Below are 20094 nucleotides of genomic sequence, written 5' to 3' on the forward strand. Positions count from 1 at the left end.
TAGATGATATCTAAAGGTCCTTTTAGCTTGGACCTTCTATACTTCAACATTCTTCTATGCCTGAGATAATGGCAGGTGCCCTAATGCATGCTACAAGGATTTACTGGATGCCTTTCATAGGCAGACTCTGTCCACATCTGCAGGTTTTGGTAGATGCCAAGATGAGGCTTCCCTATGGTAGCTCTTGGGGTCTGATCTCTAGGTGCCTCCCAGGTGCCCTTTGACAATGGCTAAGAGCATGGGATCTGGAGTAAGATGTTCCACCACTGATGACTTCTCCACTCTGAGCCTTGGGGCTTCCTCATAAAGTTGTCATTATTTTCCAATCAAGTATCACTGGGCTCCCCTCTCCAGGATTAGGGTAACTCAGATTCAGTGGGTGACTAATGACTGGAAAGCATCCAGAACAGTTCCTGCTCAGAGTAAGTGCTCTACGTGTTTGTTAAGTAAAACATCTAAGTCTCTATATCCAACAGGTGCCATCACTCAGTGTGCCTGAGGTTTGACACACCAAGTTCCATATAAAATGAGCGGCATTCTATTGGTTTGCTTTCTGCCAGGTCAGAATTTCACACAGACATTTTAATTTAAAACACTAGAAAACTTGTTGAAACAGTTGCAGATGACTCATAGCAGCTAAAAGCAGTGGCTTGAGGACAGACTCTGTGCCCATGCTGGCCCCACCCAGGAAATGAATATCTGGAAAGCAGTTCATGTTTCTCCATGTACCATCGCCTGTGTTGTGAAGAGGTACTAGGGGCTGTGCGTCTGCCTCTGGAAACACAGATTGTTAGAAAAGTACCACCCAATGAATCTGTACAATGCTATACGTCACTCAGGTGGTCCCTGGAGTGAGCTGCCTTCCTGTTTTATAATAGCAAAGGCCCTTTATGTACATGGGAAAGACACCAGACATAAACCACAGTTAAAGAGCCACTGGGAAAAGGAGGCCCAGAAAGAAAGCTTACACTGTTGGCCCCAGGATTTCACTGAAGAAAAATGTCTTCAAGGAAGCTGTCCATAGTAATTATTTTAGAAGATGTCAGTGAAATTGTACAACATAAAGGACAAAACAGAAATACTGGTCCAAAAACAATTTGATCAAATGAGAGGAAGAGTACAGAGCGCCACACTCTGGTTGAATAGCTGCATTGCTTACTTCCGTCACATTTTGTCCTTCCTGACTTTACACTCAGTGCCCCACATTATCATAAGTTAGTTTATTCCTCTGGCAGCCTAGGGAGAGGGCAGTGCAGTCCTGTGGGACCTCTGGGGAGGGATTAGTATCCCTATTGCAGATGTGGATTAGACTCTCCATCTGTTTGACTAGATGGGTTCCTGGTGGAAGAGAAGGTAGGGCAAAAAAAGAAGGTCCCTCGCCCAGATAATTTTGTGGATAGAGAGATGTAGGGTACAAATAAAGGCTGAATGCAACAAACTTTTGGTTCTGAAAAAGAAAACACCCTTTTTCTTTTTTTTTCTTTTAAATTCCTTGTTGATGTATGTCTCCCCCCCCCCATTGACCTCTCCCTGGCCACCCCCACCCCCCAGCACATGCCCTCACCCCCCTGATATCTGTGTCCATTGGTTATGCTTAAATGCATGCATACAAGTCCTTTGGTTGATCTCTTACCCCCCACCTCCCCTGCCTTCCCTCTGACGTTTGACAGTCCATTCGATGCTCCTCTGTCTCTGGCTCTATTTTTGTTCATCAGTTTGTGTTGTTCATTATATTACACAAATGACTGAGATCATGTGATATTTATCTTTCTCTGACTGGTTTATTTCACTTAGCATAATGCTCTCCAGGTCCATCCATGCTGTTGCAAATGGTAAAAGTTCTTTCTTTTTTACAGCAGCATAGTATTCCATTGTGTAGATGTACCACTGTTTTCTAATCCACTCATCTGCTGATGGGCACTTAGGCTGTTTAAATCTTAGCTATTGTAAATTGTGCTGCTATGAACATAGGGGTGTATATGTCCTTTATGATTGGTGTTTCTGATTTCTGGGGATATAGTCCTAGAAGTGGGATTACTAGATCAAATGGGAGTTCCATTTTTAACTTTTTGAGGAAACTCCATACTGTTTTCCACAGTGGCTGCACCAGTCTGCATTCACACCAGCAGTGCACGAGGGTTCCTTTTTCTCCACATACTCACCAGCACTTGTCGTTTGTTGATTTGTTGATGATAGCCATTCTGACAGGTGTGAGACGATACCTCATTGTCGTTTTGATTTGTATCTCTCATGTGATTAGTGACTTTGAGCATGTTTCATATGTCTCTTGGCCTTCTGTATGTCCTCTTTTGAAAAGTGTCTAAGTCCTTTGCCCATTTTTTGATTGGATCGTTTATCTTCCTTTTATTAAGATGTATGGGTTCTTTATAAATTTTGGAGATTAGGCCCTTATTGGATATGACATTGGAAAATATGTTCTCCCATGCAGTGGGCTTGCTTGTTGTTTGGTTGATGGTTTCTTTTGCTGTGCAGAAGCTTTTTATTTTGATGTAGTCCCATTTGTTTATTTTCTCCTTAGTTTCCATTGCCCTGGGAGCTGTATTGGTAAAGATATTACTATGACATATGTCTGATATTTTGCCGCCTATGGATTCTTCTAAGATATTTTATGGTTTCCCGTCTTATGTTTAAGTCCTTTATCCATTTTGAGTTTGTTTTTGTTTATGGTGTAAGTTGGTGATCTAGTTTCATTTTTTTGCATGTATCTGTCCAATTTTCCCAACGCCATTTATTGAAGAGACTGTCTTGACCTCATTGTATACCCTTGCCTCCTTTGTCAAATATTAATTGAGTATAATGGCTTGGGTTGATTTCTGGGTTCTCTGTTCTATTCCATTGGTCTATGTGTCTGTTTTTGTGCCAGTACCAGGCAGTTTTGAGAACCAGAAAAGACCCCTTTTCAATTAAGAAAGAGAAAATCAAGGAAGTGGAAGAAAGCAAAGAGGAACAACAATGAATTTTTTTTTCAGTACCTCTTTCATTTAATAGGAAAAAATGTGGATTCTTTTAGGGGAAAAAAAAACACACCCCTAAAGTATTCTCATAGCTGCCTCAGTAGTAGATCTTAATCCTTCCACATAGAGAGATGACTTTATATCTGCAGGCCATTTGGACTAAACCCAATCTGATTCCATTACTCCTTTCTTCTCCAGTTCTTCTTATCGCTTTTCATAGATTTTTTGGAGATTTTGAGTGGCTCCTGTGTCTGTGACTAAGGGGATCTGTGAGGTCTTGGCCTCTTGCTCTGATGCCTCTCTCGGCGGTGAGGGGAGGGGCTCCTCCTCTTGGGAAACCTACTCAGTCTGCCAGACCAGCTCTTACTTCTCCTGTAACACAGTGTGGGAGAGTGATGGGGCTTGTCCAAGTGGTGATCAGGTGATGGTACCCTCTATAACTGGACAACCAACAGGTCCGGGCTGCTTATCACTACTTCAGCCAATTCAGCAGAGAGAGGGTTGAATCATCCACAAAAATTTGCTCCGCCTCTCCTAATAAGCTAGCTGCTTGTGTTGGGTTGAAGGACAAAGATTACGTGGGAAAGTAGGAATTACAGGCATGGAAAAGTAGGCATGATATCATCATTACAGGTTACAAGTCATGCGGGCTGGGGTGGGTGTCACAGAGGGCGGGTGCCTCTGGGCGCCTCCATGCACTCAGGGACCAGATAATAGACAATAGGAGCTGAGGGTGGTAAAGAGCGGGTACCTCCAGGACTAGACTGTTTCCGCTATGAGGTTGTAAATATTTCCATAATGATAGGCAGTTCTCGGGAAAGGAGGATAGACTGCATTCCGATGTTAGCTCCTATGTCCCAGGGTGTACAACTCTCAGCCAGGTTAGAATGTGCTTTCTCTAATCAGAACAGCACCATCATGGTTAACAGAGCATGATTAATATTTCTTATAATTGCAGCTGGTCCCCAATATTCTATTTCTGCCCCTGACACCTCTGCAGCTTCTCATCCTCTTCACTCATGTCTCATCCATGTCCTGTTCTAGAGCACTAACCCGAGGCGCCAATTGGTCAGTTTCCTCTAGCACATAGCATTTCTGTAGCTGGGGCAGAATGATATCACAGACTTTCTCACTGTGTAGTAATTCATCAATGAATTAGTCTACCTGCATCAGTTCAAACTCCTCATTTTGGTTCTGGCTGTTAATTTTTCTATAGTCATTGTGCAGAGGCTCCAAGAACTTGTAGTAATCAATTGCAGTGCCTGTCAGCCTCATGTAAAGTGCTCCCAACATGCAGACGCACTTGAAGTCTTCATTTTTTATAAACTCAACAATGATATCCTTCTCCAGTTGAATCTGCAGCAACTTCAAAGTCAAACACAGAAAGGGAGCTGGCCTTAGGTTGCCACCATAGATGCCACCCATAAACCTTAACTCCATTGCTTTATTGACTACCAGTTAAGCCATCAGTCCAAAGCAGTCTTCTTTCCAGTACTTGGACTCATAGATTCAAGTCCAAATGATCTTCTCTAACAGATATTGAGGGCCAGTGCCGTGGATGCTGTCCGCATCCTTCACCGTGTGGTTCAACATTTTTAGAACCTGGTTCCACTTTAGGCATTCACAGATGTGCCCTGACTGGGGATCAGACCACAACCTCTGTGTATCTAAATGACTCTCTAGTCCACAGAGGTACCAAGCCAAGTCCAGATGAATTGATTTTGTAAATTTCCTGGTCCCCATTTACCTCATCTCAAAGGCACATACTCTGCCCCTCCCCCCACTCCCACCGAGACCCCACCCCTAAGATATGTCATGGTGAAATCCACTACCTACTGAGCTACCACCGTTTCCCAACCCCCACAAGCTTGTTGTCTTTGTGCAGAGCCAGACTTCTCTTAAACTTTTATGTGGTCGAATTTATCATTCATTCATAGCAATGAACATTTACTGAGCACTTACTATGTGCCAGGCACTGTACTAAATATCTTTATATGAATTATCAGGACATAGTCCTCATATTGTGTGAGGTACATTCTTGCATTCCATTATGCACCATAACATAAAAGAAAAACCAGCATACAATCAAGCCTGTAAATAATTTTTGTGAGTTTATCTGAGCCAAACTGTCAACAATTGCCAGGAAGCAGAATCTCAACGTATTGAGATAGTGATCCAGAGAATGGTGGTTTTTTCCATCTATTTTTATAAATTACCATCAAAGGAGGAGACATAGGTGAAATCCATTGGTGATAGATTACGGAGGTGGGAGAAAGGAAAACGGGAAACCTTTGAGATTGGTTAAAAAGTGAAATGATGGACACATGCTTCTTTTACAAAGGTGGACATAGAATAGTTAACAGTCAAATTAACACGATAACAATAACAATGAGGGAATTTGTGGTCTGCACCCTAGTGCCATTTGTTGTGCCCTGAGGAGTCCAGAAAAAAATAAGTTACAAAAATACAATATGCTCAGTAATGATCACAGTTGATCTTTGTCAGGGAAGATACTGGCCTAGGCCATGACTACCCACTATAAACTGCTTTTTAATTAAAAAGTTTAATTTCAGACCATCCTTTGTGGTTACTTTAGGTCTATGAGTTTGCAGGTCTTCGCTGAGTTAAGTTAGCATGTGGCCCCTTTTCGTCCACAGTGTCAACAATAAAAATAAGGTGGGGGGGAGTGAAAATCAATTTGAGATCATTGCAAATCCATGTGACTAGTTATTACAGTGCTTCAGAGCCAGTTAAGCACTCTGGGAGAAATTATATAGAAAAGAAGACCCTTTGAGTATAAAATTGAGGCAGTTTTTATGCAAAAATATTCACTGAGCCTTTCAGAGACTAAATACCTCTTCTTTGTGAAATCATTTCCCGTCCATTATCTCATTCAATCATCACAGCAGTCCATGAGGGACGAAGGGTAGAGGTGATTATCCTCATTTGGGAGATGAGCAGATTGCAGCTGTTTCTGCCAAAGAAATAGGAAAAAAAGAGTGTGGCAGGGATGGACCTAGAACCCAGGGCTTTGTGGATGAACAGGGGCCACATGCTAACCTGACAAGCTCAGGGAAGGTGTGCATGGCGGTCTTGCAAACTCTAAGACCTCAAGTAAACACAAGGATGGTCTGAAATTAAACTTTAACTAAAAGCAGTTGTGGTGAGTAGTCACCTCCTGGGCCCGGTATCTTCCCTGACAAGGTCAATCTTTACCTTAACTGAGCCTATGATCTTTTTGCATCTAGGACAGTGATGGCGAACCTATGACACGCGTGTCAGAGGTGATAGCGAACTCATTTTTTGGGTTGATTTTTCTTTGTTAAATGTTTATTTTAAATATATAAAATAAATGTCAAAATATAAATCTTTGTTTTACTATGGTTGCAAATATCAAAAAATTTCTATATGTGACATGGCACCAGAGTTAAGTTAAGGTTTTTCAAAATGCTAACACACCGAGCTCAAAAGTTTCGCCTCACTGATCTAGGATAACATATCATCAAAATGTCAGGGTAACTTGTAACTTTTTTCTGGACCCCTCAGGGCACAACCAAATGCTATGGGCACCAGGACAGATACCACAAATCCCTTCATTAATATTGTTATCTTGTTAATTGTTGACTGTTAACTATCCTGTACCCACCTAAGTAAAAGAAGTATGTGTCTATCTTTTACTTTTTATCCATTCCCAGGGGCTTCCCTGCTTTGCTTTCTCCCGCCTCTCTAATCTATCACCAATAGATTTCATATAACCCATCTACGTCTCCTCCTTTGATTGTAATGTATAAAAATAGGTGGAAAACTGTCATTCTCCAGAGCATTATCCTAATCCACTGAGATTCTGCTTCCTAGCAATTGCCGACAGTTTGGCTCTTAAACTCACAGAATTCTTTACAGGTTTGAATGTTTTTACATAACAGCTTGCATCTCCAAACCATTAGGTTTTCTGCCTAACTCAGGAGTCTGCTCTGAGCTACCCTATTCAGATGTGAGATGAGAAAGCCATGCTTGGTTTCTGATGGGAAACATTGGGATCAAGGTGCTGGAAGCTAGTCTTGGGTGGTGGGGAGGAAGAGGGCACTCTGCCCTAGTACAACCCCCACCCCCCATCGATTGTGCCCCTATCACAGGACAGGCTCTGTGCTCACACTTTACCAACAGCAAGAGTGCATATCACTCTCATATCAATTCTAGAAGTAGGGAGTCTCTATTATTCTGCTCATTTCAAAAATGAGAATGCAGAAGCACAGAGAGGTTCAGTATCCTGCCCAAGGTCACACAGCTAGTAAGTCTGAGGTGATTTGAACCAAGCTAGTCTGATTCCAGAAGATCTACTTTATTCCATTGCCTGCTATCTAGGCCTTTTTTGTTCTGATGAATCCATAGCGAAGAAGCTAACTGCTTCTGTTTTCAATTCTGTCATTTGAGATGGACCATTATTCCCACCCACCCAACGGTTGTTGGGAAATTGCTTCTTTAATCAGTCTAACAAACATACCTGGGCAGCCCCAGTCCAGTCCTCTGTTCTTCCCCGAAGCTGTCTTTCATAATATCCTAAGCAGGGCATTCTGCTTTTGTTCATAGAGATTTGGGGATGGGATTGTTGCTTTTAACCACCTTCTTCTCTACTCACTTTGCAGAGTGCCTGGTTCCCTAATAAATAAGAAAGTTGGGTTGTCTTTAGTTCTTCCTTGGGCGGGGGGGGGGGGGGGGGGGGGCGGGGAGCTTGAGAGTAACCCAGAACCGGGAATCCACACTCCAGTGACTACTCACTCTCCACCAAGTCTTCATTTCCCTAGAGTCACTAGTCCCATTCAAGGCTTTGCTGGCGCTCTAGAAAAGCACAGTAATCTTCCTGGAATGGGAATATGAAAAGTGGCCCTGGCCTTAGATTGTGTGAGGTTAGGGAGGGCTCAGATCTGGTCACCGACCAGGCCCCTCAGGTTTCAGGCCTAGGTCGTCCTCCTAGACAGGACCCTTGCAAAGTTCCTGCAGGACCAAGGCCACAGCAAGAGGAAAACATGCGGGGAGGGAAGAGGCTTCTAAAATTACTCTTTCTGCTTGTAAGAATGACCTGTGCTATACACATTCCAAAGAAGTTGTAAAACCACGGGAACGGGTAAAATTTGAAAGAAAAGTCAGCCCTAACCCTTCCAACCAGTGTGAACCATTGTAAACATGTTGGTATATATATACATGTAATATGCTTGGATTTTGACAAAATTGGGGTTACACTCACTATCCAGTTTGGATCTTAATTTTTTAAACTTGATACTTATTGGGAATTTCCCAATATTATTCAGTAGCCTTTAAAAATGTGCATTAAAACAGCCCCATTATATAAATGTATAAATATTCCCATATTATTAAACATTTAGGTGTTTTCAATTTCTCACCATTATAATACCACTGTGTTGAATGTATTTGAACATATTAATAGATGATATTTAATGATCATTAAATGCTAGGCATTTTGCTAAAACATAGGTAGATCCAGGGCCACTGTATAGTTATGCTGAACAAAGGCACCAGCCAGCTGGCAAAGTAGGTGCTTATATCAATCCCACTTTCCATTCTGAAGGCAAAGCACCCTGGCGCAGGATTGCATCTACCTGGAGAAAGGGGTGCCTTTTTCTTTGCGCAAAGGCCCTGTTTACTAAGCCCTGGACATCTGCCTGGAATAGACACAGTTTATCTGCAGAGTGGGGGCAACTTTTTCAAGTTTTCCCCACAAATCATAGAGGTTAGCAGCCCTAAGGGGATTGTCTCATTACTGCTCATAGCAACTGTCTGAGGAAGGCACTATAATTCCCATTTTGCAGCTGAGGAAAGTGAGGAATGCTAGTCTAATGACATCCTTAGAACAAATGAATAGAAAGAGAATACCTGGCCAAGTGTACTCCATCAGCAATAGAGGGACAGTTGTTTCCCTTCCCATGTCGCACTGTGAAGAAACAATCTTTGAACTATTTATTTTTCAGACTTATAGATGAAAATATCTCATTTTAATCTCTTTGAAAGTGAAGTTGGATTTTTTTAAATGTTTACTATTCATTTACATTACTTCTTTTGTAATTATTCTATTCAAGCATTTTACTCACTTTCTTCCTGGGAGGTCAGTATTTTTCTTGCCAACTACACTTGTCCGGTTAGATTCATCCCTATATATTTTATATATTTTTATATTATGATTGTGAATGGGAGCTTATTTTTCTATTATGTTTTCAAACAAATTATTGTCAGATTATAAGCAAGCTTTGGCTTTTTGTGTATGTAGTCTGTGTCCATTCATTTTACTGAACACTTTAATTAATGCCAATAATTTTCCTATTTTCTAAGCTCTTCAAAATTTCCAAGAATCAAAAATTTAAAGTAAATAGGAATAAATTTAATAAGAGATGTGCAAAGGAATTAGAAAAAGCCTAAATAAATTAAGAAATATATTGCCAAACCGGTTTGGCTCAGTGGATGGAGCGTTGGCCTGCGGACTGAAAGGTCCCAGGTTCGATTCCGGTCAAGGGCATGTACCTTGGTTGTGGGCACATCCCCAGTAGGGAGTGTGCAGGAGGCGGCTGGTCGATGTTTCTCTCTCATCGATGTTTCTAACTCTCTATCCCTCTCCCTTCCTCTCTGTAAAAATCAATAAAATATATTTTTAAAAAAAGAAATATACTGCATTCATAGTTTGTAAACCTCAACAATGTAAGGATGCCTATCTCTTTCAAAATAATCTGCAGATTCAATGCATCTCTAATAAAAATCCCAACATGTTATTCATGGCAAATGGATTCAAAACTTTGTTGAGAAAAAAATTTCCAAGAAAAAACAAGGCATTTCTGAAGGAGGAGCTGGACCTTACCAGATATCAGAGCTGTCTTTATAGATCATTGGAAGAGAGGGAAGGAGGGATAGGAGTATTTTTAAAATGGTAACAAAACAACTGATTATGTATATTGAAAAAACAGAATTAGATCTCTACCTCTCACCATACACAAAAATAAATTTCATGTGAATTAAAGACTTAAGTATGGGTCTCCAGGCTCAGGCCAGATGGAGTAAATGCATTTCACCCTATTCCTCCTGGTAATTACAATGGAAAACCAGGACAGAATACATAGTTTTCAGAAGACAGAGGGAGAAAAGAGGCAGGACTGAGGAGGGACCTCAGGACTCAAGGGGTGACCTAACAGGGAGTTCTCTGGACGTTTGTCTGTTTTGCCTCATAGCTTAGGTGCTAAGACAGTCCACAACCCAGAAATGCAGACAAAAGGAGGCCTACCATTTCTGGCCAGTTCTCTCTAGGATTGGGAAGAGGGCAGCTTTGCAGGGCAGAACCCTTTTGACAAAACCCATTCTATTGCAGGTGAACAGGACAAACGAAGCCATGTCTCCTCCCCACATGATGTTGCAGACACTGGGAGGTGAAATCCTATTGACAATGCCAACCTATCTGAATGTGGAGGTGCCCTCTCCCTACCCACCAAGCCCCACTTTATGCAAAAATAGACTCCAAATGAATTATAAGTCTAAATGTAAAACATAAAACTATAAAACTTTTAGAAGAAAATCTTTCCCTCGGGATTCTTAGACATGACACCAAAAACATAACCATTAAAAAATTGATAAATTTGACTTCAAAATTTTAAATGTTTGCTCTCCAAAAGTTACTATTAAGATAATAAAAAGACAAGCCACAGAATAGGAGAAAATATTTGCAAATCACAAATCTGAGAAAGGACTTTTATCCAGAATATATAAAGAGCTCTCTAAACTCAGCAGTAAGAAAGCAAACAATTAAATTGGGCAAAGAGATTTAAACTGGCATTTCACCAAAGAGGAAATACAGATGGCAAATAGACACATGAAAAGATGTTCACTATCATTAGTCATTAGGAAAAGACACATCAAAACAACAATGAGACATCAGTACACACTCACTAGGATAGCTAAAATAAAAATAATAAAAAATAAAATGCAGTAACACTAAATGCTGAAGATGTGGAGAAACTGGATCACTACACATTGCTGGTGGGAAGGTAAAATGGTATAGCCACTTCAGAAAACATTTTGGCCATTTCTTCTTCTTCTTTTTTTCTTTTTAACCCTCACCCAAGGATATTTTTCCATTGATTTTTTAGAGAGAGTGGAAGCAAGAAGGAAAGACAGAGAGAAATATCAATGTGAGAGAAACACATTGATTGGTTGCTTCCTGCACAAGCCCTGACCAGGGTCCAGGCTGGGGAGGAGCCTGCCCTTGACCGGAATCGAACCTGGGCCCCTTACGGTCCAGGGTCCACAGGCTGACGCTCTATCCACTCAGCCAAACAGGTTAGGGCTGGCCATTTCTTTCTCTTTTTTTAAAATATGTTTTTATTGATCTCAGAGAGGAAGTAAGAGGGAGAGAGAGATAGAAACATCAATGATGAGAAAGAATCATGGATCAGTTGCCTCCTGCAAGCCCCCCCTCCCCCCACTGGGGATGGAGCTCACAACCTGAGCAAGTGCCCTTGACCGGAATTGAACCTGAGACCTTTCAGTTCGCAGGCCAACAATCTATCCACTGAGCCAAACAGGCCAGGGCTGGCCATTTCTTCTTAAACATACATACATATGACCCAGCATACTCACTTATGTATATTTATTCCCAGAGAAATGAAATCTTATGTTCACGTGAATGCTCACAACAGTTTTATTTGTAATAGTAAAAAGCTGGAAACAATCAAAATGCCACTCACTAGGTGAATGAATGAAGAAAATGTAGTATACCCATACAATGGAAAGCTGTTCAGCAATAAAAAGAAACAAACTACTGATACACACACCAACCTGGATAGGTCTCAAGATCATTACAGTGAGTGAAAAGCCAGTCTTAAAAGGTGACATACTGTGATTCCACTTACATAACATTGTCGAACTGACAAAACTATAGAGACGGAAGTACACTGATTGTAAGAAATAAAATCATTTTCTGAGAAAAAATTTCTTACTCCAAGGTTATAAAGTTCTGGTCTTGTACTACATTTTAGACCTCTATTGCTTTGCCTTTCACTTTAATGCTGTTGTTTGTTTTTTTTAATTTCAAAGTAATTTTAGGCTCATAAAAATTGGGGGGGGGCGGCGATTCAGAGAGCTCTTGTACTCTTCACTCAGCTTCCCCACATGTTAATAGTTACCTAACCATAGTAAAATTACCAAAATTGAGAAATTGAGATTGGTATGATACTATTAACTAAACTACAGGCATTATTCATTTTTCACCACTTTTTACATGCAGGCTTTTTTATTTTGGTATACAGTTCTTTGAAATTTGATCCCACATATATATTTGATTAACCACCATTATAATTGATGTACTCAATTGAACTCCTCTTCCCTCACTGCTTATGCATTTGTATATCAGATCCTGTGATTCTCCTGACATGGTTGCTTGATGAGAGGTAAAAATTCAACTTGCTTAATTGAAATGGTAGATGCTGAAGAGTCAAATAGAATACTTATGTAGCAAAGCAGGGGCAAAAAGATAAAATTAAGAAATATATTTTCAAGAAATGTTCATTAGTACTAAGATTGCAAATATATACCTACAAATCCCTTTAAACTACCCCCACACACAAAGAGTTGTTTGTTCTATATGCAAATATCCCAGGTTAAGAAAATCACATTTCTGGAGTTAGAATAGGCAGATTTCTAATATAGTATTCTTTTGGAATGACCAGTTAGGACCAATGTCCAAATCAGTTAGGACCAATGTCCAGATATTTTAACTGTCCTCAATCAATGGTAATTTCTTTCTTTCTTTCTTTCTTTCTTTCTTTCTTTCTTTCTTTCTTTCTTTCTTTCTTTCTTCTTTTTTTCTTTCCCTTAATATTATCTCCCAATTCTCTGTTGTATACACAAATTTAAAATGCTCAATGATGCAAAATAAAGTATTAGTCTTTATATAAATATGAATTACTTGTCTTAGACTTTATGCTTACTAATTTTCGTAATGGACTATAAAGCCTTTCAAATATCCCCAAGTTAATCCCATCCTGCTTCAAATTACCATGCTTTGAAGTTTTGCCTCAGATTCTAGTCAAGGCTATAAAAAATATATTAAGTGAAACACCATTACAGACAGGTGTGTTTTTTTTTTTTTTAAGTAACAGAAAAGAGTAATAAAATATTTCTTAGTATTTTACCTTGAAAATTCTTAGGATCACTTTATTCAACTCAGTTAAAATTTTATACTATACAATATTAACAAGTAAATTATTGAAATGACCTAAAACAATGTCTACCTGAAGCAATGACTAAAACTTTCTAAGGAAAGATATCTAAACAAGATACAAATAAGTACAAACCATAAGGGAAAAGACAGAAAAAATTAAATATGCTACAATAAAGAACTTCTGTTCATCAAAATAATCCCATATGTTATTTGCTGAGACAGCATATGGTATGGTGCCTTTTTAATAAAAGTAATAAAACAAGGAAAACTAAATATTTAGGCATACATAAATATGTAAGAAAAATTTAACAAGCAATTAAATAAGAAACTAAGCCCTGGCTGGTTTGGCTCAGTGGATAGAGCGTCAGCCTGTGGACTGAAAGGTCCCAGGTTTGATTCTGGTCAAGGGCATGTACCTTGGTTGTGGGCACATCCCCAGTAGGAGGTGTGCAGGAAGCAGCTGATCGATGTTCCTCTCTCATCAATGTTTCTGGCTCTCTATCCCTCTCCCTTCCTCTCTGTAAAAAATCAATAAAATATATTAAAAAAATAAATAAGAAACTAAATTTTGAATAATGATTAGCAATGAGCAATCTGGCAGAACTGCTAAGAAGCAGAGTGCCTGGGTTCAAATTCTGACTTTGTCACCAAATGCTGGCATGACCTTGGCAAATAACTTAACCTCTTTGTGCTTCAGTGGCCTTGTGTGTAAAACATAACTCACTCACAGGGTTATGATAAGGTTTAAATAAGTTAATACAGATATAGTGTGTAAAACAATACCTGGCATGTAGTGAGAGTCATACAAGTGTTAGCTACTATTATTCTTTTAAGGAAATGAATGGCGGAGGATGGAATAGGTGATAAGGCCATAGGAAAATTTAAATTATCACGAATGATATAGTTTTTGAATTGGCAGTGGTTTCACAAGTGTTCATGATTACAATCTAGAAAAGAATTCAAGGTATTCTAACATAGACCAGTGAGGATGGTAAAACATTAAGAGAGTGAAAAGAGAAGCCACACTATGGAAGATATAGGTTGCAATATATACATAGCCAAATAATTAAAGTCTGGAATAGATAAGGAAAAGTGGTCAACAGAATAAAAAGGAAAAGACAACCCAACAACAACAGTGGGTAAATGGCATTACTAGGCATTTCATGTCGGAGGAAACCAAATAGTCCATCTATATATATAAAGAGCCAGGGGTCGTCACATCCAAAACAACCTAATGGACGACCAAACAGGCTGAGTGGGGCGACAAGGCTGGCAGGGGGGTTAGTGAGGGATGAACAAACAACTGAACAGCAGGCTGCATGGGGTGACATGGCTCCTAATTGCTCACCTGCCTGCCTTCCTGGTGGTCCCAAACTGCCCCCCCCCCGCTGGCCTGGTCACCCCTCACTGCCCTCCTCTGCCTACCTGGTTGCCCCTCACTGTCCCCCTCTGCCTGCTTGGTCGCCCCTCACTGCCCCCCCTACCGGCCTGGTTGCCCCACGCAGCCTGCTCTTCTGTTGTTTGGTCGCCTCTCACTGCCCCCCTGCTGGTCTGGTCACCCAATGCAGCCTGCTTGTTCAGCTGTTTGGTCATTCCTCACTAACCCCCCTGCTGGTCTGGTCACCCAATGCAGCCTGCTTGTTCAGTCATTTGGTCGTCCTTCACTAACCCCCCTGCCGGCCTGGTCACCCCACGCAGCCTGATTGTTCAGTCATTTGGTTGTCCCTCACTAACCCCCCTGCCAGCCTTCTCGCCCCTCTCAGCCTGTTCAGTTGTCTGTTTGGTTGTTTCGGATGTGACAACCCCTGGCTCTTTATATATATAGATGGATATTTGGTTTCCTCCCCCATGAAATGCCTAGTAATGTCATTTACCCACTTGTTGCTGGGTTATTTGTCTTTTCCTTTTTATTCTGTTGACCACTTTTCCTTATCTATTCCAGACTTTAATTATTTGGCTATGTATATATTGCAACCTATATCTTCCATAGTGTGGCTTCTCTTTTCACTCTCTTAATGTTTTACCATCCTCACTGGTCTATGTTAGAATACCTTGAATTCTTTTCTAGATTGTAATCATGAACACTTGTGAACCCACTGTTCGGTTGTTTGGTCGCCCCTCACTGCCCCCCTCTGCTGACCTGGTTGTCCCTAACTGCCTCTCCCTGCCAGCCTGGTTGCCCCCAACTGCCCCCCCCCCCGCCAGCCTGATGGCTCCCTACTGCCCCCCTCCCGATCTGGTCACCCCGAACGGCACCGCCCCCAGCCTGGTCGCTCCCAACTGCCCCCTTGGTTGCCCCCAATTGCCCCCCCTGCTGGCCTGGTCACCCCACGCAGCCTGCTTGTTCAGTTGTTTGGTCGTCCCTCATTAACCCCCCTGCTGGCCTGGTCATAGGCAGTCATCTTGTGAGGGTGTGAGGGTCAATTTGCATATTACCTCTTTATTATATAGGATAATATAGATCAGCAATTTCCAACCTTTTTCATCTCATGGCACACATAAACTAATTACGAAAAAATTATTTTGAAGGGGAAAATGTTTTTATTTTTATGCTTTTTAAAGTCTTGACATAGAACAAGTAAACACAGACCACAAGTGAAAACTTTAAATATGGAGATAGAAAACAAGCCATACAGAAAGTTTAGGCCTTTATTTATAACTTCAAAATTAAGCAGTTTGATCTTTAAAAAAAGAAAAATGTTCCATTTAGCACTTACTCAATTTTCTTCTTTAGTGGTATACCTAGAATTTTTAAATTAGCTCTTAGTTTTGGCATAGTTAGTAAGTATGATCTCGCTTATAAAAATAGGATCTTACTATTTCATTCTGAGAACACTTCAAAACCCCAGCCAGCTCTTTTCTTTCAAGGATATGGAAGGCATTCCTCATTCAAATCTGATTCATGGTTTTATAAAGCATGAAGGTTATTCTTACTGCTTCATCATCTATACGCTGGCTTCTAATATTCTTTGTGATGGTTATGTGTTCAATGATAGAAACTTGAGCAGAACCTCTCTGGAGATCCAGACCAGAACTTGGCTGGAGATCCTGGCTGGAGAAAATCCCTTCCTTCTCAATTTGTAAACCAAAATTTTAAAAGCAAAATCCTTGAAATGAAAAGAAGACATTTTAATAACATAAGCAGCTACTGCCCTAAGCTGCTGGCATAGGCAAAAATAACAAAGGTACAAATTGTTATTTAATCTTTAAATAATTAGTCTATGTTTGCTACAAATCCACAAATAATTTAAATATATTTTCTTCTGATAAATTGCCAGATCAATTTATCAACTTTTAAAGGTGTTAATAAAAATGATTAATTTTTCTTCTGAATGTCCAGTGATAACTGAACCCCAACTTCCTTACCCCAAGGACATAAAACTGATCTAAAGTGGATTAAAGTGCATAACAAGTGCATATTTAAATGATTCATCATATGCTCTTTTACTAAAGCAATCAATATAAAAAGAATGTGAAAGCTTGCTTTATGCTTTCAGACTTAGGTAACCTCCAAGGAACCACAACTTTTAAGCTTTTAAATCAGCGCGAATGTTATGTAAAAATACTGTGTAAGAAAAAAAAAGTGAACCAATCAAATCCAACAGATAAAGTAGCCTAAATATCAGTACTAAGAATATTCTCCATAATCTTTTATCTAAAATTTCTATGCCATCCATCTTTTTCAGTGCTTTGAGAGGGCAATCAAAATAGTCCTATTTATTTAGGTTTAAAACTAAATTTCTCCTCTCTAAATATGAAGGCATAAATGAAATAGAAAAGGCACTTTTGTCCAACATCCTGAGCCTACAGATACAGAAACCATCCACAATATGATCTCATTTGCCGGGGTCCAACCCCAGCAGGTCCAGGGGTTCCCAAAGGTGTAGATGGAGTCGGCGAAGAAGGAAGGACACGGAGACAGTGTTCAGTTGATCAGCAGCCTAGCCAGGATCTCCAGCCAGGATCTCCAGCCAAGTTCTGGTCTGGATCTCCAGAGAGGTTCTGCTCAGGATCTCCAGCCAGGTTCTGTGTCCATGTTCTCTTGCTAGGTTCTCCAGCCAGGTTCTGTAGCCATGTTCCCTCACTAGGTTCTCCAGCCAGGTTCTGTCCAGGTTCTCCAGCCAGGTTCAGTCACCAGGTTCTAGTCAGGTTCTCTTGCCAATTTCTGTAGTCAGGTTCAGTCCAGGATCTTTTGCCATGTTCTCTCGCTAGGTTCTGTCTCTAGGTTCTGAGGCCAGTTTCTGTTCAGGATCTTTTGCCATGTTCTCTCCAGCGAAGTTCTTCTGTCTCTAGAGAACGTTCTGTGTAGGTTCTGTGCCAATTTCTGTCTCTCTCAGTTCTCTCTTCCAAGTTCTGTGTTGTTACATCTGTATTTATACCAGTTGATTCCAATCCTATCAATCTCTATTCCAAAGGTTAGGGCGTTTCTTATCTCCATTCCAGGGAGTAAAGATTATGTAGCTTAAGCATGATTGTTCATAGTTAAAGTGATTAATTACCCGCCTGGCACTTAGTTAAGAGGTTTTATTCCCTCCCTAACTTCAGGGGAAAATCCCTACCTGGGGAAACAACCTTTCTCAGAGAGGTGACCTTGGTTAAAACACATAGTGCCAAGAAGGTGAGCAAACATATTAAGAACAGTATGCCATATATGCCAGGTCCCTTGAAACAGCAAGCATGGACCGGCTCCCGGCACTCATTATGTCATCATCGAGGCACCTTCTTCCCCAGTAGCATCTTGAGAAATGTGAACGTCTTCAAGCATCTCAGCCAGACTAATTCGAGGTGCTCCCTCATCATCTGTGTTACTTTCCACAGGAATGGTGGAATCTCTGTAAATGTTTACATTTTTTCTAATTGCCTCATCTTCTTCAAGATCTTCAAGGAAATCTTGGTATTGCCTTTCATCATCTGTATCCATGTTTTCTCTATCTCTGGCAAGCTCTTCCAGTTTCCATTTTCTACGATGCTGACGTTTGGTATGGTAATAGCTCTTCTTGATTAATACTACATCTGGGACTCTATCGGAGTTCATTTTGTTGACATGTTCACCATTTACGTTACAGTTTGCCAAATCAAACCCCAATACCAGGTCCCCGGGATTCAGAAGATGTCCCAAATGAGTGCAACAAGAATACTGTTTATCTGTATCCATTTCAGATGTTTTCTGTACACAGACTTTCCCAAGGATATGCTTTTTTGATATCATTCCAGCACCTGCTTTGAGTTTTAGATCTCGGACTATGCTGCATTCTATCACAATAAACTCCTCTAGCTGTTTGGGATGGCATAAGGTGTGACTCCAGAAAGTGCTCCTATCAATAGCTGACATTTGTAGGGTATTTGGATCTATGAGCTGGATGGCATTGGTTACGCGAATACACACACAAATCTGATTCATATTTCCCAGGCTTTGCGCCAGTTTTGGAGACAGACAAACAACATTATCCTTGCATATTGGAACAATTTCCATAGAAAAAGTGCTTTTGTAATTGTATGTGTTACTATGGATATCCTGAGAGATCAGTCTCTGTGAGGCTTTGTATCTACAAGGAACTGTACACTGAAGAAATTCTACCATCTTCTGAGCGTGCTGCTTTGAAGAATAATAGAAATCCAGTCCATCGTGAATTTCTTTGATACGAAGTGCATTCTGATGCATTCCATATTTCAAAATTAACTGTTCCAGAGAGTAGAAAGTTTTTTTGTGTGCAAAGTCTTTTGCCTAACTTGAACCACAGCCTTCCAGAAATCCTTAGCTTCTACTCTATGGCAATCTCTACACATCTGAGGTTGAACAACATAATCCACCACAAACACTTGTTGAAGGATAGCACCATTCATCACCTCTTTCTGAACAGTTAGTTTAACTTTAAGTTTCTTAGAATGGGTCTCAGTCCAAACAAAGCCTGCATCTACAAGCTGCACCTTACTCAGAGGAGCTTTGTTTTCAAACACAAAGCAAGAAGTTCCCTGGATTCTAATGCACATTCTATCCAAGTTCCTGGTGGCTGGAAATATCTTTGGCATTATTTGCAGAAAGATATAGAGACCTGTTTCGGAATGCCTTGGCTGATGTCTACTTCACTTCACATACAGGCCACACAAATATTGGCAGGATTTGGACTAATTACAACACCACATTCACAGCACAAGATGTATCTGGGGGTGTGCTTGGCGGATTCTGTCAGGTACTCCATGGTGCTGGGTGCCCTGATTTTTAGTTCCTATGGGAAGAACCCAAACTTCTCAAAAACCGCAACAGAACTAAATCCCGCCACCCACCCCAACAGCCTCTGCGACTGGCCCAGTACGGTGAAGATCTCCTAATTACTAAAATTTTGCCTCACACCAAAAACATATTATTTTTTGTTGCTCTGACAAAAATAGGTATAATTTTTATTCATTTACGCCAGACAACTATTGTGTTGGCTGTTGTCATTTTTTCATTTGACAATCTAAGGGAAAAGAGGTCAGTGCCCCTGACTAAATAGTCAGGTACTGCATGTTTTAAAAATTCTTTTGGCACACCAGTGTGCCTCTTGCGGAACAGTGGTTGAATATCACTGATAGAGATAAATCTTGGAAGTATCACTTTTTTTTAATCCTCACCTGAGTATATTTTTCCCATTGATTTTTAGAGAGAATGGAATGGAGGGAAGAGAGAGAGAGAGAGAGAGAGAGAGAGAGAGAGAGAGAGAGAGAAGAGACACATCGATGGTTGCCTCCCACATATGCCCTGACTGGGGCAGGGCATCAAACCTGCAACCAAGGTACGTGTTCTTGACCAGAATTGAACTGGTGACCCTCGGTCTGTGGGCTGACGCTCAACCAGTGAGCCAAACTGCCCAGGGCAAGAGTATCACTTTTGGCAAAAAAAAAAGTCACAATAATAAATGCAGAACC

General features: G+C 40.6%; 2 pseudogenes across 2 annotated transcripts; both read right to left on the reverse strand.

Annotated features, from left to right (window-relative positions):
* Positions 1–3154: 3154 nt before the first annotated feature.
* LOC308511883 (pre-mRNA-splicing factor 38A-like) lies at positions 3155–4568 on the reverse strand (annotated as a pseudogene). The gene is made up of 2 exons: positions 3968–4568; positions 3155–3407 (listed from the first exon to the last, which is right to left on the reverse strand). The product of its transcript is annotated as a pre-mRNA-splicing factor 38A-like (transcript).
* Positions 4569–17887: 13319 nt separating this feature from the next.
* LOC308511293 (60S ribosomal export protein NMD3-like) lies at positions 17888–19388 on the reverse strand (annotated as a pseudogene). The gene has a single exon. The product of its transcript is annotated as a 60S ribosomal export protein NMD3-like (transcript).
* Between the last annotated feature and the right edge of the window lie 706 nt (positions 19389–20094).

Source organism: Myotis nattereri (assembly GCF_964212035.1).
Source record: "Myotis nattereri genome assembly, chromosome: X".
NCBI lineage: Eukaryota > Metazoa > Chordata > Mammalia > Chiroptera > Vespertilionidae > Myotis > Myotis nattereri.